The sequence below is a fragment of the Coenobita brevimanus genome, chromosome 54 (assembly GCF_032717465.1).
Source record: "Coenobita brevimanus isolate Jiangsu-jjx chromosome 54, ASM3271746v2, whole genome shotgun sequence".
Lineage (NCBI taxonomy): Eukaryota > Metazoa > Arthropoda > Malacostraca > Decapoda > Coenobitidae > Coenobita > Coenobita brevimanus.
Genome location: NC_137007.1, coordinates 30210724 through 30232164, shown reverse-complemented (window position 1 = coordinate 30232164; position 21441 = coordinate 30210724). Strand labels below are relative to the sequence as shown.

Sequence of the window (21441 nt, the reverse complement as noted above, 5' to 3'; positions counted from 1 at the left end):
TTTTGTGATTCTGTGTTATTTTGAATTCACCCGGGCTTCCAAGTGGGGGCTTGTATCATCTATCAGTACTACCAATGTCCAACACTAGTCAGCACTCCTGATCTCATCTGTACTCCCATCCATTGTTGACAATTTAGCCATTTCTCCCCGTTCTTGACTCCCCTCCCTACCCCCCCTCCATTACCCTATCCTCTCGCCTGCCCGGCCGTGCTACGCTAAGTAAATCTTCCCTGGAATTTTTCACTGATTTCATCCATTGAAATAAGCCCTATGTCCTATTCTTATACCAAATAATATATACAAGAAAGAAATAAGGTAAGTGAGAGTGCCAAACACCTGGAATTGGCTAATTATCACCTGACAACACCTCACGTGCACTCATTCGCTAATTTTCGCTGTTTTTTTCCCCTTGAAATATGCCCTATAATCTATTTTCGTAATAAATATACATGTAAGGAGGGAAGGGAGAAGCCTAAGTGATATTTACATTCACCTGGAACTACCTAATTTATAATGTATTGTCTAGATTTCCTGCCAATCATATCAGTGCTAAACAAAGATGTTTCAAGATCTAACATTGGTAGCTCTGAAAATGTATCTCCTAAGTAGGCCTCTAATCTATTTTCGAAATAAATATACATGTAAGGAGGGAAGGGAGAAGCCTAAGTGATATTTACATTCACCTGGAACTACCAAATTTATAATGTATTGTCTAGATTTCCTGCCAATCATATCAGTGCTAGACTTAGCTGTTTCAAGAAGTAATATTGGTAACCCTGAATAACCCCTTAGCAGGCCTCCACGCTAGCCCTCCGTTATCAGGTTACTCTCAACTTCCGAAGTGAGAGTACGTATGTTTCTTCTTGCTGACTTCAAGGCCTTTTTTCACCCCCATGCAAATGGCCCTGTGACCTTTACCCCCTACTAAACCTCGTGTGGAAAGAGGTAAAGGGCTGACAATTGATAAAAGAGTGACTACGATCTTTCTATTGAGTAAAACAGTGCAAGTGGAACTGTAAATAATGTGTAAATAATGTGTAAACAGCAAGTGAAAGTAATGAATGTAAATATACGTGAACAATGGAAAACAGTTTTATAAGTTATTTCAAGTGACAGTGCACAACACAGTGTAAATAAAACAGAAATGTAAATAACGTAAATAAAATAGAGAACGTAAATAGAAATGTAAATGAGTAGTATTATAAGAATACGAGTATATACCCTAGGAGTAATGAAAGTGAAAGTTTCACTCTAGCATGTCTGAATGCTATGAGTTATGAGAGTGAAGATGAAAGTGACATTCACTCTCAATGCCAGTATACAGGACGAGAAAGTGAATGCTACGTATTTTACTGAAAGAAATTGAATCCCTACAGTGACAATAAACTAATACTACTGAAGGAAACTTATGAATAAAGACTGTAGATATATATAAGTGTTATATAGTAATAGAAATATAAAGTGTGAGGGGTTTTATGAATAATAAATGACAGACTACTAAGAGCGAACTAGTGCCAGTGCGACGATCAGACGCGCTTGTAATTTCCATTGCTTTCACAGTGTTTTTTTTTTTTTAGTATGGATCCCAAACTACTTGAAAATTGTAGAATAGAGTTTATAGTGTTTGTATCTGGCTGTGGTAATCATATTATGGGTTGTCGGGAAGTGTAAAGTGGAGACTTCGTTACCCTACTTCAGAGGTCTCCACAAGTCCTACGGTAACTGACGAAGGCTCAACAATCATTCCAGGAGAAAGCTGAAGGTATGTGCCATAAGCATATGTAATTTTATTATTCTAGGACTAATAACCGATTTTTGGCAAATATTTTTTGAGAGTCTGCCAGAGCCCAAATAACCCCGCGGCACACGCAAGTCATTGGTAAACAAGCCCGCGGTGTAGGGGTTAACTCGACTGACGATTGCCATAACTTACAAAAGGACCTCGATATATTGTCCAAATGGTCTGAAACTTGGCAAATGGAATTTAATGTTGAAAAATGGAAAGTGTTTAACACAGGCAAGACCACTGGAGATACTAAATACAGCTTAGATAACAAAGAAATTAGCACATTGGAATGTGAAAGATCTAGGAGTTATGGTTAGTAACAACCTCAAACCAATGCAACAGTGTATTAAAATGAGAAATAGAGCAAATAGGGTCCCAGGATTTATTTAAAAAAGCATGAGCAACAGGTCATCAAATACTGCAACTTTATCTAGCATTAGTAAGGCCGCATTTAGACTACGCAGTACAATTTTGGTGTCCTTACTATAGAATGGATATTAACTCATTAGAAAATGTATAGAGAAGAATGACAAAAATGATACATGATGTTCAGAACCTGTCATATGAAGACAGATTTAAAAGACTAAGTCTGCACTCACTAGAGAGGCATAGAGTAAGGGGAGACTTAATTGAGGTGTTTAAGTGGATGAAGGGTATAAATACGGGAGATATTAGCAAGGTACTTAAAGTGAGCATACAGGATAGAACTAGAAGTAATGGTTTCAAACTAGAAAAATTCCGTTTCAGTAAGGAAATAGGTAGAAATTGGTTTGGTAGTAATAGATGAATGGAATAAGCTACCAAGTAAAGTAGTTGATGCCTCTTCCATCGAGAGTTTCAAGCATAGGCTTGATATGCATATAACAAATAAGGGGTGGGTATTAAAAAAAAAAAAAAAAAAAAAAAAAAAAAAAAAAATCTTATAACCAATACTAATTCACACTTTTTCCTTTTCAGGTTACACTACGATAGTCTCTATTCTCCTTTCACACTTTCCTATAAAATGTCCACACCAGTTTTTCAATACTGCGTGGTGTTCTTTCCAACTTTTTCCTGCAGGCTTTGGCTGGAGGGTTTGGGGGGGGGGGGGAAAGCCTTCTTCTTTGCTGTGCTTATCTCATTCTAGTAGTTCAGTTACTCTTCTAGGAGCTGCCTAGCATGGGCCAACCGGCCTACTGCAGTTATCCTCTCTTCTTATGTTCTGCCTGTCGGTGACTCTACACTGAGTGACAAGCCAAATGGTTTCCTGTACACCAGGAAACCATTTACTACGCTGGGTGGTAACCACATAACCAAATTTTGGCGCCTGGTGGTTTAATGAGTAATTATGGTGCTCCAATCGGATTGAGCTGGTGAAGGTTTATATCCAAGGAATGGTTGGGGTATATTGCTCACGTAATGCCACTCAGGGATGAGTGAGGCTGGTCACTCTCATCTTAAATGTCAGGACCAACTTGCCTAGCCCCGGGCTCCTACGCTCCTCGTGGGGTGATGTAGGTTTGGATGATGATGATGATGATGATGATATGATTATTTACATATATATACTGTATATACAGTGCTCAAAAGAAGTATGTGGTGCCCGGCGCCCCCCCAACAAAACAAACCTTTCAACTACGGAAAGAATATGTAAATAATGCATTATAATTACCTTTAATGCTTGGTAGGGTTTCCTTTGCGCCTCTTCACGGACCTGAGACATCATGGAAGTGAAAGGGCCAGGTTCCTCAGGTCCTGGGGTGATATACTTGCCCAGGATTCACAAATGGCTGCTTCCAGCTTAGGCAGAGAGCTCACGTCCTTCCATTGGAGATTCTTCTTTACGAGGTACCAGAAGTTTTCTATTGGGTTAAGGTCTGAGCTATTGCCTGGCCAGTATTTCATGAAGGAGATCTCGCAGTCACGAAGCCAGTTGGTGACAGATTTGGCTTTATAAGCAGGTGCACCGTCCTGCTGAAACACTCGTGCACCTGTGAGCTTGAAGGACTCAGGTCAATGGTTACAAAGCAGCTCCTGGTAAACGTCCTGATTCACTCTGCAGTTCCTAGGAAGCACAACAAGCTTCCCCAACCCCTTACCAGAGAAACAACCCCATACCATTAGTGAATCAGGGTGTTTAACTGTGCTTTCCACGTAACGGGGTCAAGCGGTTCACTACCTCTGCACTGGTGTATCATTAAATCGTGAGGACCGTGAAAACCTGAGGACGAGGGCACCAGGCACACCCCAAAAATTCTCTTTTCGACTAATTTTCACCATTCATAATTGTATTCATCGCCATAAAACCTACATCATCGTTTTTGTCGATGTTTTTTCCAGCTGATAAGCATGAAAAAAAGGGTGACGTTGGGAATTCATTTAACTGTGTGTGAATATATATTTTCCTCGCCTTAAGGTGCTAGTATTTGATTTTCCCTCCTTTTTTTCATGCTTATCAGCTGGAAAAAACATCGACAAAGATGATGATGTAGGTTTTATGGCGATGAATTCACTTATGAATGGTGAAAATTAGCCGAGAAGAGAATTTTTGGGGTGTGCCTGGTGCTCTCGTCCTCAGGTTTTCATGGTCCTCACGATTTAATGATACACCGGTACACGCGTGCTCCTCGATTACAGGTAACGGTAAAGGTTACCTCATCAGACCACAACACTGACAACCGTTGCTCCTCACCCCAGGTAAGGTACTTCTTAGCGAAGGCAAGCCTATGAAGTCGCTGGTTACGTGTAAGAAGAGGCTTTTTCACAGGCCTGTGGCTTGTGTAACCAAGTTCATGGACTCTTTGAGAAACAGCGCACACTGAAACTTTGCCAAACACTTCCGGGTTGCTCACCTTAATTCTCCTTGTAGTCACATGAGGATTAGACTCCACTGCACGTTTGAGCACATTAACAGACCTCGGGGAAGTTTTCCTGGGCCTACCAGACCGTGGTTTCTTTGTAGGAATGTCACCAGTTTTCCACTCTGTAATGGGCACACCACCTCCGCACTGTCGACTGAGCCACACCAACCAAATCACTAATTTCCTTCGTGGGGTGGCCTGCCTCCTTTAGAGCAATGATCTGTGAGATTATTTCACTAAACAAGTCACGGGTAGGGGCCATATGAAAGTAGGGAGTAGACTGTAGCACCAGTCGAGCAGGGCAGTACTCCCGAGGTGGATGGAAAGCTGATGACAGGGAGTGCTGGAGCTCCCGTTTCATCAGCCCTCAGGACTAGTTCCTGACCATCCCCCTTTGCTGAACTTTTTCAGTGTCTCAGTTACACAGAGAGTAGGCCAGCATGCTCTCCAGTACAAATTTCTCTAACTATCTTCACCAAACTACATGCACAGTACACACTACACTTCCTATTCAAAATTCACCAAAAATGGCGTCAATTCACCCAGCCTCGGAGTCCCCAGGGGGGGGGACCATAAATGCCCCCGCCATCTGCCCCTCTCCTGGTGACGACTCGAGGTGCCTGGAACCACTGTCTGACTCTCTTCTTCTTCATTTCTGCAACATTCGCGGCCTATCATCTAACTTTCGCTCTGTTGAGCACCACCTCTCCTCTAAACCTCACCTTTTTCTAACGGAGACTCAGCTGTCTGAGGCAACTGACAGCAAACCCTTTTCTGTATCCTCCTACTTTCTCTATACTCATTTCAAAGCCAAAGGTGGCTGTTGTGTATACATACGCAACGACTTATCTTGCTCTCGTGTTCCTGACCTTGATTCTTCTGAATTCTCCACACTCTGGCTTCGGCTTTCCTGTCATTCTCTGACTAAATATATCTGTGCTGTTTACTTATCCCCTAATTCTACTGACTATCAAAAATTCTTCGACTATCTTACTTCTACGATGGAACACATTCTGTCCATTTCTCCTTTCTCTGAAATCTCCATTCTTGGAGATTTCATTGTTCACCACCACCTTTGGCTCTCCTCTCCTTTCACGGATCCACCTGGTGAACAAGCCTACATCTTTTCTATCCTTAATGACCTAGAGCAGCTTGTACAGCACCCTACCCGTATCCCTGACCGCCTTGGTGAGAGCTCCAACATACTTGACCTCTTCCTCACAGCTAATCCTTCTGCTTACTCTGTTAATCTTTTCTCTCCGTTGGGCTCCTCCGATCACAACCTTATTACCTTAACCTGTCCTATCACTCCGGTACGGCCTGTGGACCCTCCAGGGAAACGTCGTCTGTGGCATTTTGGAGCTGCGGACTGGGAGACCCTCAGGCAGTACTTCTTTGATTTTCCCTGGAATGATTATTGCTTCCATGGCCGGGAGCCATCTGAGTGTGCCTTGCGCATTACAGAGGTTATTCTCTCGGGCATGGAAGCATATATTCCTTTCTCATATCCTTTGACTAACGTAAGAAAGCCTTGGTTTAATCACGCTTGTTCTAATGCTGTCCGCAACAAGGAGAAGGCCTACAAAAGGTACCGGAGCCAACCCACCCCTGAATCACATAATCTTTATGTTTCTGCCCGGAATCGTGCTAAGTCTGTTCTTCGCTCTACTAAAAATAATTTCATCCATACTAAATGCTCTCAACTCTCCAACTCGAATTCTTCCCGCTCCTTCTGGCACCTTGCCAAAAATCTTTCTAACAACTTTACCTCATCATCCTTCCCTCCTCTTTTCTACTCTGATGGTTCTGTAGCTATTTCTTCTACTGATAAAGCAGATCTCTTCGCACAGACTTTCTCCTCCAATTCCACCTTAGACGATTCCGAGCCTGTTCCTCCATCACTTCCCCCCTCTGACTTCCTCATGGCTGACATCAAAATTTCTTCAGTTGATGTATTTTCTGCCATCACTGGCCTCAGTACTAACAAGGCATATGGGCCTGATGGGGTCCCTCCTGTTGTTCTCAAGAACTGTGCTTCTGTGCTTACACCCTGCCTAGGCAAACTATTTCGCCTTTGTCTGTCAACTTGTACCTTTCCTTCTTGATGGAAGTTTGCTCTCATTCAGCCAGTCCCAAAGAAGGGTGACCACTCCCAACCCTCCAACTATCGTCCAATTGCTTTAACGTCCTGTATTTCAAAAGTTTTCGAGTCAATTCTTAATAGAAAAATTTTAAGGTATCTTTCCTATCACAACCTTCTTTCCAATCGTCAGTATGGGTTCCATCAGGGACGCTCCACTCGCGATCTTCTCACCTACCTTTCAGAGTCCTGGTCATCCTCCTTTCGGGACTTTGGCGAAAGCTTTGCCATTGCACTTGACATCTCAAAGGCTTTCGATCGAGTCTGGCATAAATCTTTAATTTCCAAACTGCCCTCCTACGGTTTCTATCCTTCTATCTGTGCCTTCATCGCTAGCTTCCTTTCTGGTCGTTCTATAGCCGCTGTTGTAGACGGCCATCGTTCTTCTCCTAGATCTATCAACAGTGGTGTTCCTCAGGGCTCTGTCCTATCACCAACTCTCTTCCTTTTATTCATCAATGATCTTCTAAGCTGTACATCTAACCCTATCCACTCGTACGCTGATGACTCCACCCTTCACCTTTCCATTCGGTTCCCGCAACGCCCATCTCAACAGTTACTTCAAGAAACAAGGGATGAGGCTATGGCACACCTAATGTCTGACTTGGCTCGTATCTCTGACTGGGGTAAAAATAATATGGTTGTCTTTAATGCATCTAAGACTCAGTTCTTACACCTATCAACCCGACAAAATCTTCCACAGGTATACCCACTAATGTTTAATAATATTCAGCTTAATCCTGCATCATCCTTGAACATGCTTGGGGTTTCATTTACTTGGGACTTATCTTGGAAAGATCATATTACATCTCTTGTAAAATCTGCTTCCAAGAGATTGGGTGTGCTAAGCCGACTCCGCTCTTTCTTTACCCCTGCACAATTGTTGACTCTATACAGGGGTTTTATCCGCCCCTGTGTGGAGTACAACTCTCATGTGTGGGGAGGCTCCCCACATACAGCTCTTCTCAATAGGGTGGAGTCAAAGGCTTTTCGTCTCATTAACTCCCCTCCTCTTACTGACTCCCTTCAACCTCTGTCTCTTCGCCGCACTGTTGCATCTTTATCTCTTTTCTATCGCTACTTTAATGGTCACTGCTCCTCTGAACTGTCTGCTTGCATTCCTCCACCTCTACGACGGGCGCGTAGCACCCGTCTGGCAGCAAACTCTCATCCCTTTTCTGTCCAACTCTCTAATGCAAGAGGTAACCGTTACTCCCAGTCTTTCATTTATGCAACAGGTCAGCTCTGGAACTGTCTCCCTCTGTCTGTATTTCCTGCTGCCTATGATCTCCAGTCTTTCAAACGTAGTGTGTCCAGGCATCTCAAAATGATCGGATCTTGAATTTGGCTCTCTATTGTATTTTGTTTTTCTCTTGGAGGGAACTGTTACTGCGGGCTCATGGCCTTTGGTTCCTTCTTCCTCGCATTAAAAAAAAAAAAAAAAAAAAAAAAAAAAAAAAAAAGGGAAAGCCAAAACATTGCGGTTCACTAGGTAAAAAATGGCACAAACGAGAGGGAGGAGCGGCCGGGTTCCCCCCTCTCTCGCAGCCCGCAGGCAACTGAGGCGCCAGCAACCAGTGCGCAGTAAGGCCTCAGGCTGCCGTGACATCATGTTAGCACCCAAAACTTCTGGCTAAATTTTTTCTCCCCAAAAAAGGGTGATTCTTTTTTCGCCAAAAGTATTGGGAGCCTTGACATAGGTGCCCAATACTTTTGTCGAGCACTGTATATGTATATATAAATATATATATATATATATATATATATATATATATATATATATATATATATATATACAGGGTGTACCGAGAGTTGTCAAAAACTTTGGGAAATGATACAGGAGGGAATTCTAAGGAAAAAATGTTATATGAACATGCGTCCAAATCCCAACCGTTATGGAGCTACAGTTACTGATGACCTTATGGGCAAATTATGAAGGAGACCATTTTCGCCCATATGGTCATCAGTAATTGTAGCTCCATAACGGTTGAGATTTGGACACATGTTCATTTAACATTTTTTGCTTAGAATTCCCTCATCTGTCATTTATCAAAGTTTTTGACATAACTCCAGGGACACCCTGTATATATATATATATATATATATATATATATATATATATATATATATATATATATATATATATATATAAATATAAATACAGTAATCACTCTAATATCCGGATGCCCAAAATCCGAACATCCCCACTACCTGGACATAATCGTCCTGGGATCCAATATTCCCCCCCCCCAAAAAAAAAAAAAAAAAAATTCTCCTGCCCGTAATTTGAACTTGCTGTAAGTAGGCAGAATGTTTCATACTGTACTTTTTTCCAACCTATACTTACCTCAAACACCTCATTTCACTCTTTAATGTCCTTTACTGGTGTGAAGTGCAGTAGGAAGGTGTTTTTCTGAGTTAGGCTAGGTTAGGGTCCATAAGTACCAATCCAGGAGCCGGTAACCAGAATGTTTATTAATGTATGAACATACTTCTAAACCCTCATTTTATGTTTCTTTTTCATTTATTTCAGTCATTTATTTGCCTTATTGGTGTGATTTGGGTCTTAAATAGGTGCTATGCATGTCCAGAGGGAGTTGTATAGGTGTTTCTCTGAGTTAGGGTCCATAAGTACAAGTCCATAACCTGGGGCCCAATATCCGGACAGAACCAATATCCGGACCTACCTATGGCTCTATTACGTCGGATATTGGAGTGATTACTGTACAGTATATATACAGTATACACTCAACCCCCTGCTATCACGCGTTCAGCTATAACGCTTATCTGCTATCACGCACACATCAAATGCACAACCATACATGCTATCACGCACCCCAAGATCGCTATCACGCGTCGAGTTTGAAGACAGGCTAAGCGAAACTTATTCACACGGCACTTCATATGAGGTTTGCAGAGGATACGATGGTTAATCGGAACGGTAACGTGGTAAAATTCTCAATTATAGCACGGGCATTTGGAATGCATCTGAAAGGATTCCTGCCGAGGACACGACGGGCAAAACAGTGACAAAAACCCATTCGGCTCGAAAGAATATATCGTACTACAGCATTGAAATTTAGCCTAACGCTGAATACTTATTAATATTGTATTTAACAATAAATATCAATCGTTTTGAAACCCTTAAAAAGAGTTAATATTTCTTGTGCCGAAAAAACTGTGATATCGATAAAGTAATCACGTGTTTACAACTGAGACGGGGCTCTGACGACAGTATGAGGAACGTGTCTGATTGCGTCCAAGTTTTGTTCCACTTAAATGTTCCTCAGCCATTCCTGATATAAGGTACCATGTGATACCCCCTTTAGCTGTGGACACTAAAGAAATGGAGACAGCCAAAGAGATCTGGCGGCAACTAAGCCACTCCCAAGCCTCGGAACCCATCAAACCACCCAAGCCGTAATCCTTATAAAAGTTTGATGGCCTTTTATATTGTTTATTTATTCATTATACTGTTATTACTAATATAATAATGCTTTATATCACATTAGAGGAGAGATTGGCAGGAAATCGTAGGCATAAAGTGGTTAAAAGTTAGAAAAATGGGCCACCGAAAAACCAATTACAATTTTTCCCATCAATTGTTCAGTTCAGCTATCACGCATTCAGCTATCACTTGCGTTTCCTGTGACCAATTAGGCGTGATAGGAGGGGGTGAGTGTATATATATCTCATCTCATCAGCCATTTGTGTGTCCACTGCAGGACCAGCCTATCCCGACCGAAGTGGGGACAGCCAATGAATCTCTATCAAGTGGCTTAGGCTGTCTAGTTGAGATTGTATGTAGGGTGAGAAGTGCTTGTAAATGTAACTATAATGTTGGAGTGGCTCTGGATGTGTGTGTAGTCTGTGAACCAAGTTTAATCGGCCCACACAAGCCGACTGGGTGCAAGGATATTTTATAGTGTGCGACACTGGTTCAACCACAGAAACCCGTATGTCCGCCAATGCAGTATGTGGCCAGAGGAATGCTCCCAAAGTTTATTACCCAGGTGGGGCACGAACCCTCGTTCTTCAGTGTACAAAAACGAACACTTTACCACTGTACCACAGAGGCTCCTACATACTTTATATATATACAGTATATATATATATATATATATATATATATATATATATATATACATACATACATATATATATATATATATATATATATATATATATACACAGTAGACCCTAGTTATCTGTGGGGGTTAAGTTCCAGAGACCCCCGCAGAAGGCAAATTCCGCGGATACTCAAATCACCACAAAATGGCATAAGTGATTACAGGATAGGGATTCTGTTGAAATAAGAAGAGTATATCAAGAGCAAGAAGCATGTAAAGAGACTAGTGAAAAGGAAAAAGGAGGAGGTAAACGAAGATCTGGGAAGAAAAATGAATGCGAACTATGAAAATGGGAAGTTATTCTGGAAAGACGTGCGGAAATGTAGAAGTGAAAACGGAAAGAACTGTGATAGTGTGAAAGATGCAGGTGGTAGGTTACTAACCAATGGAGATGAAGTAAGGACCAGATGGAAAGAATATTTTGAAAGCTTAATGAATGGGAACAGAGAGAGCAGAGCAGCCGTAAACATGATAGGTTTTGGGGGTGTGCAGAGAAGGAATGCAGTGCCAGGAGACGTGAAACTAGCACAGGTGAAGAGCGCTTTGAAATGGCTTAAAAATGGGAAATCACCTGGGATTGATGAGGTGTATGCAGAGATGCTTAAGTGTAGTGGAGAGAATGGAAAGATATGCTTGTTGGAGATATGTAAGAAGGCATGGATGAGTGAAACTGTGTCTGCTGAGTGGCAAAAGGCTGTGATTGTACTCCTATACAAAAATAAAGGTGAGCGAAGTGAGTGCAAGAATTATCGTGGCATAAGTTTATTGAGTGTGGTAGGGAAGGTATATGGAAGAATTATTATAGAGAAAGTAAGAGAGATATCAGAAGTCCTTTAGGAGTAGCGGAGGATGTGTGGATCAAGTATTTGCAGTGAGACAGATAGCAAAGAAGACTTGTGAGAAGGACCATAAGGTGTTTATGGCATTCACGGATCTGGAAAAAGCATACGACAAAGTAGACAGAGAGGGATTGTGGAAAGTTGTGCATATATGGTGTAGATGGTAAGCTGCTTGGTGCTGTCAAGAGTTTTTATGATGGTAGCGAAGCATGTGTAAGGGTTAATGGGCATCTAAGTGAATGGTTCACGATCGGTGTGGTTGTGCGACAAGGTTGTGTGATGTCCCCATGGTTGTTCAATATATATATGGATGGGGTGATGAGAGAAGTAAAAACACAAGTAATGGAGAAAGGTATGGCGTTGGTAATGAAAGGTGATAGGTGGAATATCTCAACTTTGTTGTATGCTGATGATGCAGTACAGCTTGCAAGTACTGGACAAGAACTTGGTAGGCTATAGTGCAGAGATTTGCTGATGTCTGTAAGCATCGTGCCTTATGAGTAAATAATAGAGAAGAGTAAAGTGATGGTTATTGAGAGAGAAGGTGACTCCCAGTGTGATGTCACAGTGAATGGAAGGAGACTGGAATTGGTGAGAAAGTTCAAATACTTGGGTACTGTGACAGAAAAGAGAGGAAAATGTGCAAAAGAAGTTGAAAGTAGAGTGACACAAGAAAGTGGCTGGTGCAATGAAGGCCTTGATAAGAAAGAGGCTTGACTGTTGCTGCTGCATGAGGAATACATGAGGTAGTGTTAGTGCCAACTTTAACTTATGGGTGCGAGACTATGGTGTGGCATGAAAATGAAAAGTCAAGAGTAGGAGCAGTGGAGATGGGACTGCTGAGGAATGTATGTGGAGTACAGAGGGTGGATAGGATACGAAATAATGTGATTCGTGAAAGGTGTGGATTGAGGAAGTCGGTACCAGAATCGAAGAGTGTGTCCTTGGACGGTATGGTCATGTGGAAAGAATGGCTAACAATAGAGTGGTGAAAAAGGTATACCTGAGCAAATTTGAAGGAAGGAGGAGGCGAGGTAGGCCAAGGAGAAGGTGGAGAGATATGGTGGATGAGTGTTTGTGGAAGAGAGGTTTGGAAGTCGGTGAGGCTAAGGAAATGACAAGAGATCCAGCTGGCTGGATGAATGCTGTGAGAAGTGCATGATCAGGGATTTTGGCACCCCTTGTGAGCATGGCAGCGTCCGGACTGACTCAGTCGGATACATTTGTGTGAAGCTGCAGAATGTGGCGAATGTTTTTGGCGTATCCGGTAGAGCCAGGATTCCTGAGGCTTGAATGATAAGCAAATGGAAGTGTGGCCTATTTGATTTGGGCAAGTTTGCACTACCTGGACATTGCTACTCCTCACCCTGCCCTTGGGTGGGAAAGGAGGTCCGGATAATGATGATGATGACTTTCAAGTACAATCAAGTACTGTACATTATATTTAACAAAAATTTATATATTCTATTGGACTTTATAAAGGTATTATTAAGTAGACAAAATATTCTGTCATACAAGAAATGGTCTGATTAATAAAGTATACTTTTATTTTAATACGCTACTTTCTACCTTAACACGTTCGCCGCATTTGGCAACCCTGCACTCTTGCCCTCCCCACATCAAATTCACTTCGCTCCCCTGCCAGTGTCCGTCGGACTTTCAGAGCGAGAGGAGGTATGACTCACTCTTAGAGGATGGTGCATTGGCTAGAGCAGTATAAGTCGTGGTACATACGTATACCGAATCGCAGACCACAAATATATTTTTCTCCCCTTGCGTATTGGTGCATCGATGTACCGAGGTTGCCTCGGTGCATCTGGGTACCAATACGCGACCTACTGATGATGTCTTGTTGCTCTTCGAATTAGTACATTGATGTTCCATTTGATTACTTTAGAAAAATGTGTATTTTCTAATGTATGTACCTATCAGTACCGAAAAAATAAGTTTTATATTTCAGTAAGCTGCACATCTCTCTCTCTCTCTCTCTCTCTCTCTCAAATATGTTGATTTTTATGTGTAACATTATTATAAGGGTTTTTTTCCCTTTTTTTTCCCCACCAGAAATGGACACGGTCAACTTTTATGGACTGTCATCAGCTTCATCAGATGATTCAGATTTTCTTGCCAATTCAGATGACCTAGAGGATGATGTAACAGATGAAAGCGATGAATCTGAAGATGAAGAGCAAGTTGATGAAGCTGAGGAGCCAGAAAGAGATGCTTCAAACACAGGAAGTAATGCTGATAATGGCACCCCATCTGCATCTGAGTGGGGACCTGTATCTCCAAAACCTCGCATGTATGCCTTTACTGGGAAAGAAGAAATGACCATCAATGTAAATAATGCACATAATGAAACTGGTGTGCAGCCAACTGATATATCAGCTTTGTTTGTATCTGATGAAATAATTGATATGATTGTTCGCGAAACAAATAGGTATGCACAACAAAAAATTGAGGAAGGACCAGTAACACGTAGATCAAGACTAGTTTCATGGAAACCCACCAACAGAGAAGAGATAAAGAAGTTCCATGGCATAATCATTTACATGGGATTAGTTGTGAAGCCTGAAATCCAGCTGTATTGGTCTAAAAGTAATTTGTATGATGATCCCTTGTACCAAAGCTTATGTCAAGGGAAAGGTTTGAGCTTCTCTATAGATTTCTACATTTTCTAGACAATACAGCTCATGAAAATTCTCAAGACAAACTGTACAAGGTCAGACCACTCATTGAGCTACTGATTGACAATTTTCAAGCTGTGTACAAACCAGGCTCCAAACTTGCTGTAGATGAGAGTATTTTTTTTTTTTTTTTTTTATGCGAGGAAGAAGGAACCAAAGGCCATGAGCCCGCAGTAACAGTTCCCTCCAAGAGAAAAACAAAATACAATAGAGAGCCAAATTCAAGATCCGATCATTTTGAGATGCCTGGACACACTGCGTTTGAAAGACTGGAGATCATAGGCAGGAGGAAATACAGACAGAGGGAGACAGTTCCAGAGCTGACCTGTTGCATGAATGAAAGACTGGGAGTAACGGTTAACTCTTGCATTAGAGAGTTGGACAGAAAAGGGATGAGAGTTTGCTGCCAGACGGGTGCTACGCGCCCGTCGTAGAGGTGGAGGAATGCAAGCAGACAGTTCAGAGGAGCAGTGACCATTAAAGTAGCGATAGAAAAGAGATAAAGATGCAACAGTGCGGCGAAGAGACAGAGGTTGAAGGGAGTCAGTAAGAGGAGGAGAGTTAATGAGACGAAAAGCCTTTGACTCCACCCTATTGAGAAGAGCTGTATGTGGGGAGCCTCCCCACACATGAGAGTTGTACTCCACACAGGGGCGGATAAAACCCCTGTATAGAGTCAACAATTGTGCAGGGGTAAAGAAAGAGCGGAGTCGGCTTAGCACACCCAATCTCTTGGAAGCAGATTTTACAAGAGATGCAATATGATCTTTCCAAGATAAGTCCCGAGTAAATGAAACCCCAAGCATGTTCAAGGATGATGCAGGATTAATCTGAATATTATTAAACATTAGTGGGTATACCTGTGGAAGATTTTGTCGGGTTGATAGGTGTAAGAACTGAGTCTTAGAAGCATTAAAGACAACCATATTATTTTTACCCCAGTCAGAGATATGAGCCAAGTCAGACATTAGGTGTGCCATAGCCTCATCCCTTGTTTCTTGAAGTAACTGTTGAGATGGGCGTTGCGGGAACCGAATGGAAAGGTGAAGGGTGGAGTCATCAGCGTATGAGTGGATAGAGTTAGATGTACAGCTTAGAAGATCATTGATGAATAAAAGGAAGAGAGTTGGTGATAGGACAGAGCCCTGAGGAACACCACTGTTGATAGATCTAGGAGAAGAACGATGGCCGTCCTACGACAGCAGCTATAGAACGACCAGAAAGGAAGCTAGCGATGAAGGTACAGATAGAAGGATAGAAACCGTAGGAGGGCAGTTTGGAAATTAAAGATTTATGCCAGACTCGATCGAAAGCCTTTGAGATGTCAAGTGCAATGGCAAAGCTTTCGCCAAAGTCCCGAAAGGAGGATGACCAGGAGTCTGAAAGGTAGGTGAGAAGATCGCCAGTGGAGCGTCCCTGACGGAACCCATACTGACGATCGGAAAGAAGGTTGTGATAGGAAAGATGCCTTAAAATTTTTTTATTAAGAATTGACTCGAAAACTTTTGAAATACAGGACGTTAAAGCAATTGGACGATAGTTGGAGGGTTGGGAGTGGTCACCCTTCTTTGGGACTGGCTGAATGAGAGCAAACTTCCAGCAAGAAGGAAAGGTACAAGTTGACAGACAAAGGCGAAATAGTTTGCCTAGGCAGGGTGTAAGCACAGAAGCACAGTTTTTGAGAACAACAGGAGGGACCCCATGGTACCTTTTAGAGGAAGATTAGGTATCAGACAGTATATTCCAGGCAAAGCTAAAAAATATGGAATGAAGTTATACAAGGCTTGCACACCTGAAGGATACACATGGAATATGGAGGTTCATGAAGGGATGAGTGTTCAGATTCCTGGCCTAAATGCAACTGAATCACTTGTGGTAAAATTATGTGAAAATATGTTAGGTATGGGATGCACCATCTATACTGACAATTATTATACCTCAGTGACCCTGGCAGAGTATCTTCTGACCAAAAAAACTTACACATGTGGAACTGTAAGATCGTACAGGAAATACTAGTGCAAAGAAATAGTAAAAACAAACTTAAAGAAAGGAGAAGTGAAGGCAGCAGAAAACAGGCAAGGTGTAAAATTTTACAAGTGGAAAGACAAGAGAGATGTTTTTACACTGTTGACAGTACCTGAACATAGCAAAGATGTGGTTCCAAGTGGAAAGAAAAATAAGAAAGGGGAAGACATCGTAAAACTGGAAAGTGTCCTTGAGTACAACAAAGCCAAGAAAGGTGTTGATGTTGCTGACCAACTAAATTCTTACTACTCGCCACTACAGCAATCAAAAAAGTGGTACAGAAAGCTAGCTCTGGAAATGGTAGCTGGGATATCAGTAACTAATGCTTAAATTCTGCACAATAAATACTACTGCTCAGGAAAGACAATATGTCTAAGAAGCTTCACCAAGTCACTAGTGCTGTCTCTAACCAAAAACATTCCTCAAGAAAACATCAAATCAGGGAGAAGAACCTCTACTATATCACACACAAGAACGCAGCACACTCTTCAAGAGCCAGATGGACCAAAAAAGAACACCAGGAAAAGATGCAGAGGATGTTACGAAAAGATATCACTTGGAGAAGGATACAAGGTGGCATCCAATAAGGCAAGGAGAGTATCAACCTTCTGTGTTGGATGTGATGGACAACTCCACCTTTGTATTCCATGTTTCAATGAGAAGCATGCAGCTTCATACTAACAGGCTATTTAATACAGGGCAAAAATTAGATATTTGGATATTCAGTTTTGCAAATTACGAGTCATATAGTGCAATGGTTAATTATTTTTGTATGTTTTATATAACTTTCATTTATCATGAGGTTTAAAATTTTTACATATTTTTTTTTTAATTTAGCAGTATTTTCCTTTACAGTTACTTACTGTTACATTATGTAATTCATTTACTTTGTTTATAAATTGTTACAAGGCTTCATGTGCATCTTTGAACTATGTTTTGTTTTATGAAATAATATCTCAATTTTTTTTAAAACCGGGTATTGATTTTTTATACTTTTTATACAAGAAATGCATTCACAAGTGTTATATTTGATACCTGCCTTTCTATGATATTGATTATAATGCATTTGAGCTACCTGTATTGTGTGAAAACTGATTTTGTGTAAAAACTGATGAATGAAAAACAAACTTTTTTTTGGCTGATTATGAATCAATAACTTACCTATGTATAAGTATTTTTGTATTAAATAATACCATTGCAACACATCTGTAGCTTTAATAAATGCAAATGGAAATAAATACTGACTATATACTCACGTTTTCAAAAGTTTTTGAAAAGGGACATTCAGGCCAAGGATGTACCAACACACAGAGGGAGGAACTTCTGCTTGGTACATCGATGGCCCAATAAGCGGTCAAAGTGTTAATAACTTAACCTTTAGAATGAGACGATCATTTAATTTCTTTCTTCGAAACAGGAGCACTTTTGTACGGTATAAAGAACTTGTGTTTAAGTACAATGACATGTATTTGGACTTGGACTGAAATAAACTGGAAAAAGGCTGTACTTGTACTTGAAAAATTTCCGGGTACTTGGACCTGGACTTCAGTACAGTAGCCTGTACTTGGACCCAACCCTGGTGGAGTGCACCAGGTGCGCCAGCCTCAGAGCACGCCACCCTACTCACCTTCCTCCCTGCCTTACCTGCATCACTTATCTCGGGTCTACTTACTACCTACCTCACCTGCCTCGGATTTATTTACTACATACCTTACCTACAGCCCACACTACTACAAGGTAAATAATTACAATCCATCCATCCATCATCTAATCCTACATTGCCCCATGAGGAGCGTAGGAGCCCGGAGCTAGGCAGTTGGTCCCGACATTTAAGATGAGAGTGACCAGCCTCACTCATCCTTGAGTGGCATTACATAAGCAATCAACCCCAACCACCCTTGGATATAAACCTTCACCGGTTCAATCCGATTGGAGCGCAGTAATTACCCACTAAACCACCAAGCGCCAAAATCTGGCTATATGGTTACCACCCAGCGTAGTACTGTCAACTGTTTCCTGGTGTACAAGAAACCATTTGGTTTGTCCCTCAGCGCAGAGTCACCCACAGGCAGAAGGAAGAGGAAAGAATGAAGGAAAGAAAGACAGATGAGGGAGTGTAAAGTCATCAAGGAAAGAAAGACAGATGAGGAAGTGTAAAGTCACCTGTAGGCAGAAGGACAAGGAAAGAATGAAGGAAAGAAAGACAGAAGAGGATGGAAGGAAAGAAGGATCGAGGAGAGGAAAGGGCAGACACCCGACAGCAGCACTACATTGAGTGAGTGGATGGTGAAAGCCAGACCTACCACTAAATAATAACAAAACTTTTTATTTATGTTCAGTATGTATATTTTTTATATATCTTACTACTACTACTACTACTACTACCACCACCACCACCACCACCACCACTACTAATACTATTTCTACTACTACTACAATTTGTTATACATATCTCATGGTCAATGTGTATTTGGCAATACAAAAAAAATATTATAAACTGAAAGGGAAATATATAAGAATAAGTAATACATTACTGCACGAACATGAGGAGTGAACAGGAAATCCGGTTTGAGGGAGGGTCGGTAACGAAGGGGTTAAATATACTTGAGGTTTTATTCTCTCGGGATTTATCTTGAATATATCATATTAACTCTCTTGTAAAATCTGCTTCCAAGAGATTAGGTGTGCTAAGCCAACTTCATGCCTTTTTTACCCCTGCACAGTTGTTAACTTTATACATGGGTTTTATTCACCTATGCAGATTACAACTCCTTTGCATCAGGAGGCTCCCTACATACAGTTCATCTCAACAAAGGGGAGTCAAAGGCTTTTCATCTGATTAACTATCCTCCTCTTACTGGCTCCCTTCAACCTTGGTCTCCTTGCCGCACTGTTGCATCTTTATCTCTTTTCTATCGCTACTTCAATGGTCACTGTTGCACTGAAGTGTTTGATCACATCCCTCCCCCACTACACCGGGTAGGTAACACCCGTCTAGCAACAAACTCTCATCCCTCTTCTGTCCAACACTCTAATGCAAGAGTTAATCATTACTCCCAGTCCTTCATGTATGCAACAGGTCAACTCTGGAACGATCTCCCTCTGTCTGTATTTTCAACTGTTCATGATCTCCAGTCTTTCAAACGCAGTGTGTCCAAGCCTCTAAAAAGGAACAGACTTTGAATCTGGCTCTCTATTATCTTGTTTTTCTTTTCTTTAACCTCTACACTGCGGGGATGTTTTTGTGCGTCCCACGAGGATATTCGCGCTCCGACTGACTTTTTAAAAATATTTGCTAGAAATCAGTTATTAGTCCTAGAATATTAAAAATACATATGCATATGAGACATACCTTCAGCTTTCCCCTGGGATGTTTGTTGAGCCTTCGTCAACAACCGTAGGACTTGTGGAGACTTCTGAATTTGGGTAATGAAGTCTCCACTTTACACTTCCCGACACTCCGTAATATGATTACCACAGCCTGATAATATCACTAGAAACACTATTCTATCATTTTCAAGTAGTTTGGAATCCATATTAAAAAAAAAAAAAAAAAAAAAAAAAAAAAAAAAAAAACTGTGAAAGCAATGTAAATTACGAGCACGTACGAGCATCCCACGCATGCTCATTCCCCGCTGGTGTTCTGTCATTTATTATTCATAAACACACACTCACGCTTTATATGCCTATTATTTTATTACACTTATATATTTCTACAGTATTTATCCATAAGTTTCCTTCAGTAATAGTAGTTTATTTTCACTCCAGGCTTTAACTTTCTTGTTCAGTAAACTAGCGTAGAGAGCAAAGCTTTCACTGTCATTACTCCAAGTATTTGTACTCATATTCTTATGTTAGTAATTATTTACATTTCTATTTTATTTACACTATGTTATACACTGTCACTTCCAGTAACTAAGGGCTCCTTTCCCTTGGAGCCAGGATGAACTTGGGACACTGAAGCACTCGTAGTTTATAACCATTTCCTCCACTGGCTCATCACACGATTCACCAGAAAGATTGTGGTCACTGTCCATCATTATCATGGTTAAATTAGCCAGTTCATGCTCCACAGCAGAGTCACTTAGTCCTTTACCCCTTCCCACACGAGGTTTAGTAGGGGTAGAGGTCAAAGGGCCCTCTAGAAGAGGCGGAAATGGAGGGGTGCGAGTGCTACGTGCTTTCATCTCAAGAGAAAACACTGAACTGAATGACGAGGCGGATATGGGGCCGCCAAGGGTTGACAACGTCAGCGAGGTGACTGCTGTTAATTTACATGCTATGAAATGATTGGCAGGAAATCTAGACAATACATAATAAATTAGGTAGTTCCAGGTGAATGTCAATATCACTTAGGCAACTCCCTTCCTTTCTTATATATATTTTTATTATGAGAACAGGTCATACAGCATATTTCAGGGGGAAATAATCAGGGAAAATTAGCAAACGAGTGCATGTAGGGTGTTGCCAGGTGATAATTAGCCAATTCCAGGTGTATGGCACTATCAATTACTTTTTTTCTTTTATATATATATTATATTGCATAAGAATAAGGCATAGGGCTCCAATGGATGAAATGAGTGGAAAAATCTGGACAAGATTTGCCTAGCGTAGCTCAGCTGGGGCAGGCGGGAGGAGAGGGTAATGGTGGGGAGTCAATAACGGGGATAAATGGCTAAATTGTCAACAATGGATGAGAGTACAGATGACAATAGCAGCACTGACTATTGTTAGACACTGGCAGTACTGACAGATGATACAAGCAACCACTTCAAAGCCCAGGTGAATTCAAAATAACACAGAAATGCAAAAGTGACGCCCCCACGGTATGATCCATTGCACCCGAGCGTCACGAGTGACGCCCCGCGCCCCGCGGTTAAGGAGTTAAGGAAACAATCTTGCAAGCTCCTGGCCATTGGTTCCTTCTTTCTTATTTAAAAAAAAAAAAAAAAAAAAAAAAAAGGCACCATGAATGGGGTTAATACAGACTTTCT

General features: G+C 41.3%; 1 protein-coding gene across 1 annotated transcript in view; it reads right to left on the bottom strand.

The window, feature by feature from the left end:
• LOC145400941 (WD repeat-containing protein 43) overlaps positions 1 to 21441 on the bottom strand; it is a 74820-nt gene that overhangs the window by 8913 nt on the left and 44466 nt on the right. The window lies entirely within an intron of this gene.